Source organism: Cupressus sempervirens, chromosome 1 (assembly GCF_028749045.1).
Source record: "Cupressus sempervirens isolate cs-2001-9-10 chromosome 1, ASM2874904v1, whole genome shotgun sequence".
Taxonomy (NCBI): domain Eukaryota; kingdom Viridiplantae; phylum Streptophyta; class Pinopsida; order Cupressales; family Cupressaceae; genus Cupressus; species Cupressus sempervirens.
Window position 1 is genome coordinate 379253122 of NC_143118.1, and position 19269 is coordinate 379272390.

The following is a 19269-nucleotide window of genomic DNA, read 5'->3' on the forward strand; positions in this document are numbered from 1 at the left end:
GCATTAGGGAGGACACGACCCACAATCTAGACATGTATGTTGTTGCTGGTTCACAAATGGTCCATGAATTTTGACTCGAAAAAATGGAAAGTGTTGAGAAGAGTTCCCAGCTATTGATATTCCTTGGTATTGGGCATTTCAAGAAGAGGTGTCATAGGTCCTTTCCATCCATCATCCTCAAGCATGTATTGTAAGAGGTTCCAAGAGTTGCATTTATTGTAACTAGCAGTTGCACCAGAAAAGGTGCAAGGGGTATGCCGATAGGTTGTAGTTGTGAAAGCAATATTTAAATGATAAGAGATATTGTGGAATAGTGATTTATACCATTTCAATTAATTTAAACAAATTATAAAATGATTTCCCAATTGATATATATGAGACACTAATAAAGAAACAAAAGAACAACTATGGATGGAAATTAAGATGAATCTTGAACAAAGAAAGTATAAGCATTTGCATGTCATTGGGTTTAAATAATAAGATATTACATACATTATGTTTTTGATTATGTTAATGTACTTAGGAAATTAATATTAAGTAAATATGACTCTAGATCTTACTAGAATAAAACTTGTATCCACATAAAAAAAAAATAGATACATGCAAAACTAAATTTCTTGCTAAAATTAATTCTATTAAAAAACTAGAGATGTCTACTATAATACTTTTTAATAAGAATTTTACATATACTATTGTTGAATGGAAAGAACTAAATTGGTAAATCAATGGACATTCATAATACAAGCTCACCTTCTAAGCCTTATTGGATATGTTAGATATTAATATTGGGTTAACTGCCCATAAAACTCTAAGTGTATCAAAAAATGGGATGTCACTGAAAAGCTACGTGATTTTATTCTAAAGAAATGAAATGACAGTGAAAAGCTATGTCCTAGTCTTTTGATCATCACGAGGAAGCCTACAACATGTGTGGTGTGTTTCAAATCTAAAACCAAGTAAGAAGAGCTGAAATATGAATAGAAAGTGATGAGTATATAAAGATTCACTATGCAATGAAAATGGTTATCTAAATGCAAAGGCATCAAATCATGGATCGATTCATTAAGATGACATATAGTTAGTTACTATTACTTGTCACCACTAATTTTCATGACTACTTATCTTAGAATTCAAATTGAATATCATAACAAGTCCATGACTACTTCTGTTGTCACTAGTTTTTATGACTACTTGTCTAGAATTCAAATTGAATATGCTAGCAAGACATTAGTAGAACAATGTGATGACATAAAAATACACTTTGTAATTTTTTTGTGAGACAACTGATTGTGCATGAGAAAATATTTTGGAGTGTTCACTCCATAGGAGAAGCCTATTGACTTAATTAGTAGTTGTATTTAAACAAGGTGTGGTGACTTAGTTTATAATATGATATTATTTTAATAAACTATTGTTAGAGGACACAAGAATACTACTACTAGCACTTGCACCCAAAGGAGGTGCAAGGGGTATGCTGATAGGTCTTTTATTTAAAAATATTATATATATATATATATATATATATATATATATATATATGTCTATATACATGTATATATATATATATATATAGGGAACATATAAAATTGACATTATAAAATATGTGGAATTGTGGAAGCAAGTCATGTATAGAATAACAATTTTTAAGGAGGAACTTGAAATCTATTACTGAAGTATTGTATTTAATTGTATGACATCTTGAGTGAATTTTTTTAGATTAATGAAAAAATAGGTTTTGAAGGGACCTGAAACCCTTTACAAAACCTAAAGATAAACATGAAGCATCATCAGGTTTTACAAGGACTTGAAACCTGAAGTTCACCACAAAACATCAAAAGACCAAGTTTTCCAAGGACCTGAAACCATTAGAGTAAACAAACAAAAACAAACCCAGGTTTTACAAGGAACTGGAACCTAGAGATTAATACAAAAAGTTGGAAACAACAAAATAAATAGAACCAAAAAACAACCACGGACTAGAAACCAACACTCTAGCAAACCCAACCAGCAACTAAAGAAGCTCTTTGATGACCTTTGCTAACTCCTTGCCTACCTTTGTAGTGCTCTGGATGATGTCTTTTGTTGCAAACCTAGGAACCTTAGGAGCCTCAACAACTTTTTTCTTCATACTCTTCCTTGTTCTCTTACTTGGACCTCCTAGACTCTTAACCCCCACAATATCTTGAGTGAATTGTTAGTTTGAAATGTAAGAAAGGGAAAAATGGTAGAGGCTAGAAATTTGAGTGTCACAAGTCACATCACTAAATACTAGCAAGGACAGATAAACTAATACTAAAGTGACCTGTGAGTTGTGACTTGTTTTTTAGCACTAGTTCTTTTAAGCCACAATATTTTTTGTTATATAAATGATGATATCAAGATAATAATTAATTATCAAAATATAGTAGTAGCTCCAATATTTAGTTTTGATATTCATTCATACCATGGGATGTTGAATAATAATTTAAACATGAATATTCGGTAACCCAATAATAACTAAAATTTTCAAAAATAATGTAATACTCAATGCATAAAAGTCAATTAACATTATTGCATACTTCTAATAGTAGCAAGAAGTATTAAAAGAATGAATCTCCTTTGCTAATCAATTCAAAGGTATTTAACAAGTTTTAATAAAGCACAAAGCTTTAAGTAATTAAATATCTATGTTAGTACACTTATTCTATTACAAGCATTACTCAAAATTTTCTCCTTCAAATAAAGACAATTTTTTATTTCAAGTAGAAAACAACCCTAAACTCTCTATTTGAAAGTAGGAACAACCAAAAAAATACCAAGAAAAAAAAAAAAAGATAAAATAATTTAAAAAACATATGATGTAAAATTCTAACCTTGTAAGAAACACCTAAGAAAAAATTTTGTGAACATGTTTTTCTAGATCGCTTCAAAATCCATTTCATATTGGTCTAGAAAGAACATACCTTTCTCTCTTTTATCTTAAGTTAAAAATTTTAGTTGTATTGGGCAGGTATGATCAAATATAGAATTTTAATTTTGTTTCATTTCATTCAATGAACTAATAATTAATGTTTAAGAGCTTATATAGGACCTATTTGCACCATTCTTGAGAATATTATATTAGCAAGCTTTTCTCAACATTTTCTACTTTTTTTTTAAAAAGGATAATTTTTTATTTCAAATAGAAAACAACTCTAAACTCTCTATTTGAAAATAGGAGTAGCCAAAAATATACCAAGAAAAAAACTAATAAAAATAAATTAAAAAACATATGATGTAAAATTCTAACCATGCAAGAAACAATTATGGGAACACAATTTTGTAGATTCTTTCATAGTCCATTTCATATTGGTCCAGAAAGAACATACCTTTCTAGTTTTTATCTTAAGTTTAAAATTTTGGTTGTATTGGGTAGGGTATGATCAATATAATTATATAGTAATTCACTTTCAATTTATGTAATTCAATGAACTAATAATTAATTTTTAAGAGCTTATATAGGACCTATCTGCACCATTCTTAACAATATTATATTAGTGAATCTATAGTCTTTAAAAAAAATGTGTTTAAAGGTTGGTAGATTGAAATTCTTTTGATGAAATTTGTTCATTTTTTCATTGCTATGGTGTTTGGTTTGAAATGGTATGCCTTTGTTAAAGAGAAAAAAAGTGAAACCAAAAAAATACAAAAGAATAGTGGTATGCCAAAGAACAAAACAGAACATGGAAGACCAATTTCCATTTAGGAGAAAAAGTTACCCTATTATGTTGCTTTGTGATCATGTGCCTAATGTCTATTTTAAACTTGTGCATGAATGAAAACCCTTATCATGTTTATCAACTCTTTGTTGTCTATTTTTGGGAAATTGTGGTTGTGAGGTATAATTGGGAGTGAATGTGGACCACTGGTGTTGAGAACACGTGTCTCAACCTTGCAATCTTTTTTTTGAAAATTCCAAAATTTGTTTGTGGAATTTTTCCACTTGTTTATATCTTGGAAAAGAGTATATAAAATACCAAAAGGTGCCTTGTCCATAGTAGGATATAGGAGGGCCATATTTAGAGCATAGTTAGCTTGTTTTATGACTTTTATGGGGGTCTAAACTAAGAGACAAAATTATGGACAGGATTACTATTTTAACATGGTTGTTTTTCCATCTTAGAAATGTAAATGTCAAAATGGTTAACATGTGGCATCGTAGTTTTGACCATGGTTTTGTAAAACCACAAGTAGCTTCCAAGTTGTAAAATCACTATAAAAGGAGGGCATGGGGAGGTGTTTGTTTAATTGATTTTTTGCAAGAGTGGTGCTAGAAGGAGTCTCTTTAAGTTTGAGTTGTGGTTATGCACTCCTATAAGAACTTGCATTGCAAGTGTATTGTAGTCATCTTGGTTTGATAATACATTGTGCAGGTTTTGGAGGTTGGGGTTTTTCTCCCGAAAGGGTTTCCCCATGGTAATCACTATGTTATGTGTTCATTGTTATTTTAATTATACTTTATTATGCATTTCTTGAGATTTCTACAATACTTAGTTGAAATTTGCATAACCATCCTCTCAAGACTAGTGTAGGAAGCATTTCCACACACCTTTTCTTCCTTACAAGTGGTATCATAGTTTGGTCAGTTTTGGTTCTATTTGTTGGGTATATGGTTTTTTGAGCTAATCAAGGTTTGAGTAGGAGCTTGTGCAAAGTATTTCATTTCTATGCTGCAAGATTGCAAAGATGGAAAGCATGTCGAGGAGAATTGATGTTGAAAATTTTTCTAACACAAACTTTGAGATGTGGAAGCTGAAGATGGAAGATCTATATATTGATCAGGATCTATGAGATGCGATGGATGTGAAGAAGTTGAGGCCCATAAATCTGACTTTAGCCATACAGTATAATGTGACACATAGAAAAGCTAAATGTCTCATCAGATTGTGTCTTGCAAACTCAATTCTGATTAATGTACATGAAGAACCTACTACGAAGAAGCTTTGGAAGAAGTTAAATGAGATCTATCAAGAGAAAGCACTTGTAACCAAGATTTTCTTGAGGAAGAAGTTGTATTTCTTGAGAATGGAAGAAAGTTGACAAATTTTTGAGCATCTAGAAAGTTTTAATATGTTGGCGACTTAGTTGAACCCTATTGAGGTGCCAATGGATGAAGAAAAAAGGTGCCAAATCTTGCTATGTCCATTGCTAGACTCATGGGACAACCTAGTTATGGCCATAGGGAGCACTTTAATTGTCTTGAAGATGGAGGACATTGTTGGTTCTCTATTTTTTGAGGAGATGAGAAGGAAGGTCTCTTTGAATGCCAAAGAGGCTTTGAGTGTTCAAGGAAGACCAAAAGAAAGAGGCAAGAAAAAAAGTAACATGGCCATTCTAAGTTCAAGAATAAAGGGAGATCAAAATCTCTTGATAAGTCCAAGGTAATCTATTGGAACTGTGGCAAACCCAAACACTTCTAAAAGGACTGCAAAGAGGAAAAGAAAAAAGAAGAAGTAAGATTACAATTCTAAGTTTGAAAAGGAAGATGGAGATGCTTTCATCATAGTCTTGGCCACTTGTGTAGGTGATAATACATGGTTAATAGACTCAAGTGCATCTTTCCACATGACTCCTAATAGAAATTGGTTTAGTATGTATGAAAATTTTGATGGTGGTAAGGTGTATTTGGGTGATAACCCAGTTCTTGATATTGTTGATCATGGAAGTATTCATGTGAAATTGTTTGATGGTAGAATTAGAAGATTTGATGGTGTCTTGCATATCCTAGGACTAGCGAGGAATTTGTTTTAGAAAACTAATAGATGTAGGAGTACATGTATAGTTTTCTAGAGTAGGTGTGAAAATGGTGAGAGGTGCTATGGTAATAGAAAGAAGAAATAGATTGGGTACATTGTACCAGCTTGATGCATGCATGATTGAGTGTAATAGTACTTCTGATAAGACTATGATGATGACTACTTTTTTGGAAAAGGATAGGTTTTCTCTTTCAACAGATGGTCATAGTTTTTGGGTAACCAAGAGTACTCTGTCTACCAAATCAAATTTTTCTATAGAGAAGACCATGTTATGGAACCAAAGACTCGGCCACATAGGTGAGAATGGTCTACAAACCTTGAAAAATAAGAAACTTGTTGATGGGTTGAATGACTGCAATCTTGAATTTGATTTTTGTGAGCATTGTATCTATGGTAAAAAAAACTACATTTAGTTTTATTCAAGTTCTCATAAGTCCTCATGTATTTTGGATCTAATCCATTTGAATATATTTGGTCCAATTGATGTTCCTTCTATTGGTAGATCAAGTTTATTATATTTATTTTATTGATGATTTCAATAGAAGAACTTGGGTTTATTTCCTTAGGAGTAAAGCTAAAGTTTTTAGTTGTTTCAAAGAATTTAAAGCAATGGTTGAGTTGTAGACTAGAAAGAAAATAAAATATTTGAGAACTAATAATGGTGGTGAATTTTACTCCAATGATTTTGACACATTTTGTAAAGATTTTGGTGTTAAAAGAGAGAAGACAACTCCATATTCTCCACAGAAAAATGGAGTTGTAGAAAGAATGAATAGGACCCCAATGGAGAAGGCTAGGAGTATGCTAAGTGTTATTGGACTAGAACAAAAGTTCTGGGCCAAAGTTGTAGTCACTACTTGCTACCTGATAAATATGTCTCCTACATTAGCTCTTGTTGATAAGATGCCAATGGAAGCATGGTCAGGCCACAAGCCTTCACTTAGATATCTAAGAGTGTTTGGTTGCAAAGCATATGCTCATATGCCAAAGGAGAAGTAGAAAAAACTAGATAACGAAGTTGTTAAATATATTTTCATTGGATACAACTGTGGTGTGAAAGGATACAAGCTTTGGAATCCTATTGAACAAAAGGTATTTTATTCAAGAAGTGTTATTTTTAGAGAAATTAAATCTTCTTCTATTACAATGTAGCCAAAACAAATAGAAGAAAAGAAAGATGTGATTCAATTTCCTGCTACACATGAGAAAGTTGAATCAAGGCCTTTAGAAAGAAAAGAAATCGAGGAGAGCTCTATGAGTTCTATATCATTAGAGGAAGAAGAGGTACCTGAAGTTAAACTTGAAATAGATCTTGTTTGAAGATCTACTAGACAAAGGAAAGCACTAGAAAGGTATGGACATTCTCCTGATGATTGGAGGTGTATATTTGCTTTGAATGCTAATGTTGATGAACCAAAATCTATATAAGAGGCTCTTGGTATGAATGATTTAGAGTCATGGGAAATAGCCATGGATGAAGAAATGACAACTCTTAAGAGGAATCAAGCCTGTTGGTTGTAAATGGGTGTTCAAAAGGAAGATGGGTTTAGATGGAAGCATTGAGAAGTCTAAAGCATGTTTGGTTGCAAAAGGTTACTCTTAAGTTGAGGGAGTAGATTATGGTGAGATTTTTTCTCCAGTAGCCAAAATGACATCCATTAGATTTTTTCTTTCTATTGCAATAGCTTATGATCTAGAGATCAAGAAAATGGATGTGAAAATTGTTTTCCTTCATGGAGATTTGGAGGAAGAAATTTACATGTCATAGCCAAAGCATTATGCAGTAAAAGGTAAAAGTCATTTGGTCTATAAATTGTAGAAATCCTTGTATGGTTTAAAATAGAGTCCTAGGATGTGGTACCAAAAGTTTGATACATATGTTTTGGGTTTGAGATTTGTGCGATCTAAATTTGATCATTGTATATATTTCAAATCTGATGGTGATGGTTTCCTAGTTATTGCCTTTTATGTTGATGGCATGTTGTTTATTGGAAAAGGAAAAGTTTTTATTGCAAAGTCAAAATCTTAGCTCTCGATGAAGTTTGAAATGAAAGATCTTGGCACAGCTAGGCACATTCTGGGAATGGAAATTATAAGAGATAGATAGAATAGAAAGCTTTGGCTAGGCTAGAGTAAGTATGTTGGTACTATTCTAAAAAGGTTCAATATGCAAGATTCAAGACCATTGAGTGTTCATGTTATAATGGGAACAAAGTTTTCTAGTTCATAGTGTCCCACATCCCTATTAGAGATGGAAGAGATGCATCAAGTACCATATCAGAGTGTTTTTGGAAGTTTGATGTATGCTATGGTCCATACAAGACCAGACATTGCTGAAAGGAATTATGTCAAACAGTTTGCATTCAACTTCTTAAAACCCCTCATAACTCCAAATATCAAACGTTTATTTGTTTGTTATATTTTGTGCATGAAATTGGTATCGTACAACATAAAAAAGAAAGAAACTACAATAATATGCAAAGTGGAAATGAACGGCTGCTAATAAAATGTTATTTTCAGAATTCATAAAACCAAATACATGGCAGATTTATCAACTCACTAATTACTTTAGCAATATTGTCATAATACTCCAACCCATGCTTACGAACCTGCTGCTACAATACTTTGTCCTCCAATCAGTCCACTACCTTCATAATACAATTCTCTCCAAGCGGCATAAGTGTCGGACAAGTAGTGAAGAAGATATGAGAAAAATATCAAATCTGCTTGTAGCCGGAAATGCAACTAAACTGCCTGATAATGAAGCCAATAAGAAAGAATTCCAAAGGCCAAACCCCAAGGGAATGACGTCTAGAATGTTACAAGAGAGGATAGATGTCCTCAAATGCCAAGAACAAAGCTGCAACTCACACACCAATTTCTTCTCATATTCAACCTGTCTAATGAAGCCACAAATGCTTCCTTTTATTCTATTCCCACGGGTCTGCTCAACTCATATGGGCAATGTGGGATAAAAGATGTGTAATATAAAACATATATTAAAATACCCCTTATGTCTCCATTGGGTACACATCACCATAAAATAAATATTAAAGTAACACTTTAATATTTTACAATTAAATTAGACGTTACTTTAATAAAACTTCAGGCATTAAAATGTATTAGCAATCGAACTCCGAATAATGTGAGTGATAGCTCATCGAAAAGCTCTCACCGAGGAGTATCGAATCCAATCACCAAAATTGACCTACACTATGTCCTGTCGACTTACTAAAGATAGTAAGTATGCCTGAAACTGAGTAAATCAACTTCGTTTTGGCCCAAACTGGAAATGACTAGGCCAAAACACTCCAAGATCCCATTAAACCCTTCGTTAGCCCTCGGGACCATGTAGAACAAGGCTAATGCACACACAGTTGGTCAACTACTAAAATGGGGACATTACAGTCCGCCCCCCTTGAAATTGCTTGTCCTCAAGCAATCTCAGTCCACCCTGCTGAATAACCTTCTCACTCTCCCATGTAGAATCTTCCTCCGGCAGGTCTTTCCATCTGACCAAATACTCCTTCACTATCCTGTTTCTAAGCTTCCTCTCTCTAGTATCCAAAATAGCCTCAGGTACTAACACAAGCTTCCCCTCCTCATCCAAAGGGGGTAAATCTGCAGAAGGCACTACACTCTGACCAATGGCTTTCTTAAGCCTAGACACATGAAACACATTGTGCACTCGATTGCCCTCTAGAAGCTCAAGCTCATAGACGACTTTGCCCACTTTGTGAATCACCCTGTAGGGACCATAAAATCTAGGTTTCAACTTTCCAGCTCTGCTCTTCTTGAGCGATGACTGTCTATATGGTTGTAGCCTCAAGTAAACCATATCCCCTACCTCGAAGCTACGCTCTATTCAGTGCTGATCAGCATACAATTTCTGTTGATTCTGGGCCTATTGTATATTCTCTTTGAGCACTTTCAGGATGTCCTGACTATCCTGCAATAAGTTTTTGGCTTTGGGCACTCTACTGTCCCCCAAAACTAAATCCATGAAGCTAGGTGCTTCATAACCATAGAGTGCCATGAAAGGAGTCATCTTGATAGACATATGATAAGTGGTGTTATAACAATACTCTCCCATATGCAACCATCTGATCCAAGCCTTTTGTTGTGTAGTTACATAGTTCCTCAAATATCCTTCCGCCCATTTATTCACAATCTCTGTTTGCCCATCTGTTTGCAGATGATAACTAGTGCTAGGTGTAGGATCTATACCACACAACCTAAACAACTTTTGCCAAAAAAACACTCATAAACTTACTATCCCAGTCACTGACAATGAATCTGGGCAGCCCATGTAACCTGAATATCTCTTTAAAGAAAAGATCTGCCACCTGTGCTACTATGTAAGTGGATGGAATAGCAAAGAAGTGAGTAAACTTCATCAAGCGGTCCACCACCACATAGATGCAATCCCTTCCCTGCACTCGTGGTAAACTAGTGCTGAAGTCCATCGAAATACTTTCCCATTTCCTATCAGGAATGGGCAAGGGCTGTCATAAACTTGCAGGGAATGTGTGCTCTCCCTTATTCTGTTGATAAACCACACACTCCCTGACATACCTCTGAACATCATCCTTGAGCCCTTTCCATGAAAACCGCTCTCGGATCTGCTTATAGGTCTTGAAGACCTTCGGATGTCCAGTTGTGGGTGCATCATGAAATGCCTTTAGTATCACCTCTCTCAAATGTGATGACGGAATCAAATAAACCCTATCTTGAACTCTGATCAATCCATCTATCACCTCATAGCGATCATCCTGTATGGTACCTAAAATCAATCCAGAAGCCCAAGCATCTCCAACATACTCTGCTATAATCTGATCTCTCCAATCTCCTGAAATCTCTGCCAGAGCACATAAGTGAGGTCTCCGAGATAAGGCATCAACCACCACATTTTTCTTACCTTTGACAAACTCTATGTCAAAGTCATAAGCCTACAATTTAGTCACCCATTTTTGTTGTCAGTCATTAAGATCACGCAGGCTCATGAAGTATTTAATATTGTTGTGATCAGTCTTGATCACAAAATGTCCACCTACCAAATATGATCAAAATTTGGCCAATGCATGCATTATGGCCAACATCTCTCGGTCATAGACAAAATAACTTTTCTCAACTCCTCGGAGCTTCCTACTCTCGAATGCAATGGGATGCTTCTCCTGCATCAATACTGCTCCAATCCCATCACCTAATGTATCACAATGAAGTTCAAAAGGCTTCATGAAATCCGATAGAGCTAGAACTGGACATGAAGACATTACCTGCTTGAAATGCTCAAAACACCTCTGTGCTGCCCCTGTCCACATGAAGGCTCCTTTCCTGGTAAGATCTGTCAAGGGTGTAGCAATCTGTGAGAATCCCTTAACAAACCTCCTATAAAAACCACATAAACCAAAGAATCCCTTAAGCTGTGTAAGGTTTGTGGGAGTAGGCCACTCTACAATAGCTCTAATCTTTTCGGGATCAACCCGAACGCCATCTGCACTAATGATATGCCCCAGGTAAAGGAGCTCAGTCATGCCAAACTCACATTTAGATTCCTTTGCATACAATGACTCTCTCTCCAGAATAGATAACACCTCCTCCAGATGATGTAAGTGCTCCTCCTAGGTCTTACTGAAGACCAAGATGTCATCAAAGAAGATCAAGACAAATCTCCTCAGCTATTTCCTGAATACATGGTTCATACAACTTTGAAATGTAGCAGGTGCATTGGTTAGACCAAATGGCATAACCATGAACTCAAAGTGACCATAGTGACATCGGAAGGCTGTTTTCTCAATGTCCTTTGCTCTCATCCTGATATGATGGTATCCAGATCGCAAATCAATTTTGGTGAAGAAGCATGCCCCATGCAACTCATCAATTAGCTCATCAATCCTAGGAATGGGATACCTGTTTTTAATTGTTTTCTTATTCAGTGCCCTGTAATCGATGCACATGCGCATCGTCCCATCCTTCTTCTTTACCAATACTACTGCTGAAGCAAAGGGGCTCTTACTGGGCCTGATATGCCCCATCTCCAACAAATCCTTAATCGCCTTCTCTATCTCATCCTTGTGTTTCTTAGGATGACGATAGGGAGTAATCATAACTGGTTTGGCTCCCTCCTCGAGCTCAATAACATGTTCCATCCCTCTGTCAGGAGGAACCCCATTAGGAATATCACTAAATACTTTAGCGTGTCTATCAAGTATCTTCTGGACATCTAGTGGATGACCCTTTTCTTGTGGCTCTGGTGAAGTTGGCATAATGTGGCACTCTGCCACCCACTCTATGTCATCATGATGAAAAAGTCTCTACATTCTCCTCAAGGACACTACTCTACAACCTCCATCTGAAAGCCCTCTAAGTACCACAGTTCTACCCTCATGTTGGAATCGCATCTCCAATTTTGCTAGATTGAGTGTGAACTCAACTAGTGAAGCCATCCATGTCATGCCGAGGATGACATCATAATCTCCCATGTCCACAACATAGAACTCATCCTCCAACTCGTAGCCATCTCCAAACCTGATGCGAAGATTAGATATCTTCTAAGTGCATAATAACTTATCACCATTAGCCACCATGACTCTAAACCCATCATGATCCTCTGTCTGTAACCCTCTCCTAGCTACCAACTGTGCATCTATGAAGTTATGTGTAGCCTCAGTGTCAATAAGAGATATCACTTTCTGCCCCTGGATAGTACCCCTGACCTTAAATGTGATTGCCTTTTGGGCCCTTATCAAGCATGTCAATGATCTATCATCCTTAGGAATGTTGCTCTCCTCTATAGTGTTACCCTCATCTGAATCGGAGTGTTGATCCTTCCCTTCTGACTCTGACTCTTCTGCTGAAAAATACTCCATTTGATTTGCCTTAGCCTTGAGAGAACATTTATGAGATAAGTCCCAAGGCTCTCTACAATGGAAGCACAACTTCTTCTTTCAAAGTTCATTCAAGGTTTCATTGTCTAGTCCTTTTGATCCTTCTTTGGGTTTGCTATACTCTTTCTAAAATAATTTTTTGTCTTTGTCCTTGCGGTAGGAAGAATCTGTTGAATGGTTTTTTCCTTTGTATACCGAAGGGGCTAAATCTCGTGCCTTTTTAGTTTCTTCAGCTATCATGAGTGGATCATGTCCCTTCACCCAACCTCGTAATGGATCAGCAAGACCATCACAAAATAACACCACCAATCTCCTAGGAGAGATATCAGTAACAAGTACAGACAAGCGCTGAAACTCGGCAATCTAAGAATCCATAGAACCCGATTGTTTTAACTATGCTAGCTCCTTGAAATGTAACTCGGGATCCTTAGTGTCAAATCTCCCAATCAATGTTTCGGTGAATTCCTCATAGGATGTAATCTAATTATGCCCCAAAGTCACCATGCCATGATGTCACCATTCATGTGCAATGCCATCCAAGTGCATAGCCGCATACTTGATAGCCTCCTCCTCAGGCATAGGATTTAGCTGCAAGTAAGTATCTACCTTTTGCACCCAAGCTCGTGCATCCATCTTCCCTGAAGCATCATAATAAGGTAAAGAAAGTTTTTCAACTTTCTTCCTCAGCTCAAAGTTTTGATTCCTCCCTCCTGCTTTAGGCATGTGTCTCATCCTCAAGTCCATATAATCTCTAAGAGAAATATCCGCTTGAAACTCTGGTCCACTAGCCTCCCAGTCCCTCTTGAACTGATCCTATAACTCGGTAATCTGTGGTTCATTTACTGGTTGAACCAAATCTCTGGGTGGGAAAGTGGGTAGAAGAGGTCTCGAGCTCGCAGTCCGTTCTGGGCATGCAACGTGTCTAAAGTTATCAGCCTCATTCCCATTGTTGTCGTGTCCATTTTTACCATTAATGTTATTCTTAGGACCATTGTTGTTGCCTTGGCCTTCATGGTTATTGTTTCCCCCGTTGTTATTTTTTCCCTCATTGTTATTTTTTCTGTTGTTGGCATCACCTGGATTAATATTGACACCCATTTGTCTAGCCATGAGCTGCAACATCATGTCCATTCATCTATTCTGCTCCTGCTGCATACGCTACCCCTGCTCTAATGTATCCAGTAACTGTCGAAATAGTACCTCCCCCTGATCTGGACCAGCATTTCTGCCTCCGCCTAATCCTGTATTCCTGTCATCTCGATCACCCACATTATTGTCCTGATCACAGAATATCTCCTCTGTGTCTGTATGGTTGGATTCAATGTTCACCTGCACGGATGTACTAGACTATTTGCTTTGCATGTCTGAAATCCTATTTTGTCTTGCTCTGGTATCACAGAAATTATAAGACCCATGTTGCATACTCAAACATAAATGCTTAGCCTGTGTTTTTATTTATTTCTGATTTTAGTGTTTTGACATTTCGTCAAACACTTTTTCTCTCTATCTGGCTATTCCAAATTCCCTATAAGACCTCCATAGGATGGCAGGACGTATAGCTCTGATACCACTGTAATGGACACCCCTAGATGTCCCAAAAAACTAAACCAAATTGCTGAAAGGAATTATGTCAAACAGTTTGCATTCAACTTCTTAAAACCCCTTATAACTCCAGAAATCAAACATTTATTTGTTTGTTGTGTTTCGTGCATGGAATTGGTATCATACAACATAAACGAGAAAGAAACTACAATAATATGCAAAGTGGAAATGAACGGCTGCTAATTAAATGTTATTTTCAAAATTCATAAAACCAAATACATGGCAGATTTATCAACTCACTAATTACTTCAGCAATATTGTCATAATACTCTAACCCATGCTTACGAACCTGCTGCTACAATACTTTGTCCTCCAATCAGTCCACTACCTTCATAATACCATTCCCTCCAAGCGGCATAAACGTCGGACAAGTAGTGAAGAAGATATGAGCAAAATATCAAATCTGCCTGTAGCCGAAAATGCAACTAAACTGCCTAATAATGAAGCCAATAAGAAAGAATTCCAAAGGTGAAACCCCAAGGGAATGCCATCTAGAATGTTACAAGAGAGGATAGACATCCTCAAATGCCAAGAACAAAGCTACAACTCACGCACCAATTTCTTCTCATATTCAACCTGTCTAATGAAGCCACAAATGCTTCCTTTTATTCTATTCCCACGGGTTCGCTCAACTTATATGGGTAATGTGGGATAAAAGATGTGTAATATAAAACATATATTAAAATACCCCTTATGTCTCCCTTGGGTACACATCACCATAAAATAAATATTAAAGTAACACTTTAATATTTTACAATTAAATTAGACGTTACTTTAATAAAACTTCAGGCATTAAAATGTATTAGCAATCGAACTCCGAATAATGTGAGTGATAGCTCATCGGAAAGCTCTCACCGAGGAGTATCGAATCCAATCACCAAAATTGACCTGCACTATGTCCTGCCGACTTACTAAAGATAGTAAGTATGCCTGAAACTGAGTAAATCAACTTCGTTTTGGCCCAAACTGGAAATGACTAGGCTAAAACACTCCAAGATCCCATTAAACCCTTCATTAGCCCTCGGGACCATGTAGAACAAGGCTAACGTGCACACACTTGGTCAACTGCTAAAATGGGGACATTACAAAGGAGTCTCTCTAAGTTCGAGTTGTGGTGATGCACTCCTATAAGAACTTGCATTGCAAGTGTATTGTAATCATCTTGGTTTGATAATACATTGTGCAGGTTTTGGAGGGTGGGGTTTTTCTCCTAGAAGGGTTTCCCCATGGTAATCATTGTCTTGTGCATTCATTGTTATTTTGATTATGCTTTACTATGCATTTCTTGAGATTTTTGCAATAGTTAGTTGAAATTTGCATAACCATCCTCTCTAGATTAGCGTAGGAAGTGTTTTTGCACACCTTTTCTTCCTTACAGTTGACAGTTCATAAATACAGTTTGAAATCATCACTTCAAAGTGGGAACAAAAGGAACTAGAGCTATCAAGACAAAAACAAAAAGAGCCAGGTGGGATGATAGGTGCATGAACAATGGATGAAATTATTGTACTAAGAAAACATGAAGTCCTTCTCATTTACAGAAATATTATCTAAATCCCATTTCTATACAAGTCTGCTAACTATTTTCTATCTTTACAATAAACAAGCCTCCAACTTTAAACTCAACCACCACAATGAAACTAATTTAAAACACATTTCACATAAAATAAGTTATTAAGCTAAGAGGCTTCTCCTATGGAGCAAATGCTCCAAAATAAATGCATTGATTGTCTCATGCACAGTCAGCTATCTCATGGGAAAATTATAATGACAACTGGAATAGAGTTAGTTGCCATCTCAAGATGGGCAAAGTTATAATGATCGATCTAGGCTCCTTTGATCCATCCAACACTGCCATCTACATGGCCGACACGCTCTCCTACTCCATTGGCAATCTCACCAAGAATCTCTACATCTATCTTCTGGCATGGAAACAAATCACCAACAAAATCCCTAATTACAAGGTATTTGTGAAAGTGTGCAGTGAAATACATACGTCTCAAACCTTTGCACCATGTGTCTTTAGATCTGATCTCTTGCATCGAGGATTGACGCTAGATTCAATGCAAACTAGTTATCTTTTAGTTTAGTTCCTTTAAATTGAGAAGGGCTTATTGCTTCCATGAAGAGGACAATGATGGGTGGGAGGAGGGAGAAGACGACAACTCTCACAGTGCTAGCCAATGCGAGGCCGTTGAATGTGCAGACTAAAAGACCCCACGCATGTTCAATCTCTTTTTCATTGTGTTATGTTTTGGTTTTGTCTCATGCCTAGATCACCAATTTCTCAAACATGGTATGACAACTCAAGTTCTCCAAATGCACAGTCCATAGTTTTCAGCATGAGTCAATTTTAGCATTGTAATAATGATTGTGTAATCCATCATCGTGGATGCCAAAAATTCTTTGCTGTGAGAAATATGAGAACACTTTACAATCTCCTCCGATAATGACAAAAGCTTTAAACACACGTCTTCATAATTTCTGAATTTACCATTGCCCAATATTTGCTTGTCACTAGAAGAGGAGAATGAATTGTCGCATAGTCTATTGGTAGTCTTGCATCTCTGTTTTGGAGAAAATCACGGTATCCTACATATCAAAAAGCATGGTTCTCTTTCCTAGATCATGTTATCCTTTATATATATATAATTTCCATGACATCTGTAAGTGGCGAGGGTCTGAAACATGAATGTTGTGAAATCTCAGCTATGTTAGACTTGTAATCATAAGAGCAATATATAATAATGTGCAAAAATGTAAGTAAACAAAAATCAACATGTAAAGAACTCTATTGAAAAACATATGAGCATCCTTTATCCTTTATATATATATATATAAAGCATATATCGCCCTCTCATGTTATCCTATATACATACATACATACATACATACATACATACATACATATATATATATATATATATATAATTTCCATGACATCTGTAAGTGGCGAGGATCTGAAACATGAATGTTGTGAAATCTTAGCTATGTTAGGCTTGTAATCATAAGAGCAATATGTAATAATGTGCAAAAATGTAAGGGAACAAAAATCAACATGCAAAGAACTCTATTGGAAAACATATGAGCATCGCCCTCAACATCCTATCCTATGGAGACCTCCCTTGCTACTTTCACCGCCATTTTAGTAACCACCTCATCTCATGCACCTAGCCCTGCACAAACCATTAGCGAGAAGATTAGACTATACCCCTTCAAGCAACATACAATAGTATTCCATCTCCAAATGTAGGAGTAGTTAGAGATGTAGAAAATGACAATAAAAAAAACACTCACATACAATTCATCAACTTGGATGGCTCTGATGGTGGTCATCCTTTTGATGGAGGTGATGATGATACCCAATAGTAGGAAATACTACAAAACCTAGGTGACCAAGGTAATGCTCTTGCTACTACTATTTCAACTAAAACTTCTTCTTTTTTCCTTCTCTTCCAAATAGAAGCAGATCCCTTCTATAGCAAGCAATTTATTTGATGTAGACTCCCTCCAATTCTCACTCAACGTCCTAGCTACACAATCATGGCTAAAGGGAACCTAGTAAAAGAAAAGAGAAGAGAAGAAGAGAGTGTGTTGGATAAATACCTAAGCCCCCTTGGGCTACACATCCCTCTGCCCTAGTACAAAAAATAAAGAAATTGTGCACCCTATTTTCCCTAGGAGGAGATATTAATTATGGCCACGTTGTTATGGAGATAGCCTAGGCTCAAAAAGAAGAAGATTTGACATCTCTCTCACCCATGGATTTCAATGTATAGACATATGATGGGCCTTGCCTAGCATGACACCATGGTCAAGATGTGGAAGTTTACCAATCAACATATAGAGGAGGAGCTCAAGGAACTAAAAATATTAAAGGCATGTCTAAATTTTTCTAATAATGAACTTTCAAAATACATCTGATAGTTTCTCACTCTGTTGGCATTTCTGTAAGGATATTCTTCTTTCACCAAGTCCTTTGACTTGTTTATGGAGGAAAATAAAGCTTCAATTGGAAGATTGCATGAGGAAAGACATTTTGCCCAAATTGGGTGCAACTAGGTCAAAGATATGAAGACCAGGGGTTTACCCTTGATTAATAAGTTGGGCACCCTTTGCATAAGGGTTGTGATATTGAAGGAGATTATGTTCACCAATCTCAAATCTCTCATAACAGATGTAGAGAAATACAAAGATTACATGTCTAGGCACTACATGAAATTATGAGTTCGAAGACTAAGAATGCCTTCATCTTGGGGATACTGAAGGACACTAACAAGACCATGTCTCATTGGATGTGGTTCCTCAAATTTAAAAAGGAAAGTATGGTCAAGGCCTAGAAACAATTGAAGAAAATATATAAATCAGTGAAGAAGATAGAAGAAACATTTTTTAGGTATCTTCGATAGTTAGACACGAAGTCTCATGTGAGAAAGGATGGAAAAGTGGTCAACATCAAACATATGAAGACCACCTTTCAGGACTTCAAAGATGAATTGGCGTGCCCTTTAATTTCTAAATTTGTGAACTCTGCAAGTTAACCACCATATTTGGGATGTTGGAAAAAGTATCAGAGAAGTTGCAAGTTTGGGTGGATGTTGTCAAAGGATTAACCATAAATCATGACTTATAAATAATGATTCAATTAGATAATGTACAGGTTCACAATATTGAACATCTTGCAACCATCATAGCGACTATGAAAAGATATAAATTGAGCCAAGAAAGCACCAAGCCAACTAATATGGAAGTCAAAATGTTTCAACTCCCTAGGCTTAATTATGTTCTATTCCAGGATGACAAGTGTCATTTCTCCTATTTTGGGGTTTATTTTTTGTCTTCTCGATGATGTAACTTTTGTAATAGCTATAGGTTAAAGGGCCTATATGTAAAAATTTAAAAATTAATGAAAGGGATTGACAAATTTTAGTGTGAAATTCTCCCCCTATTACTGAGACAACTAAGCGAATCTCGAGGGTTTTTCCATTGTTGATTGTTCAAATGGT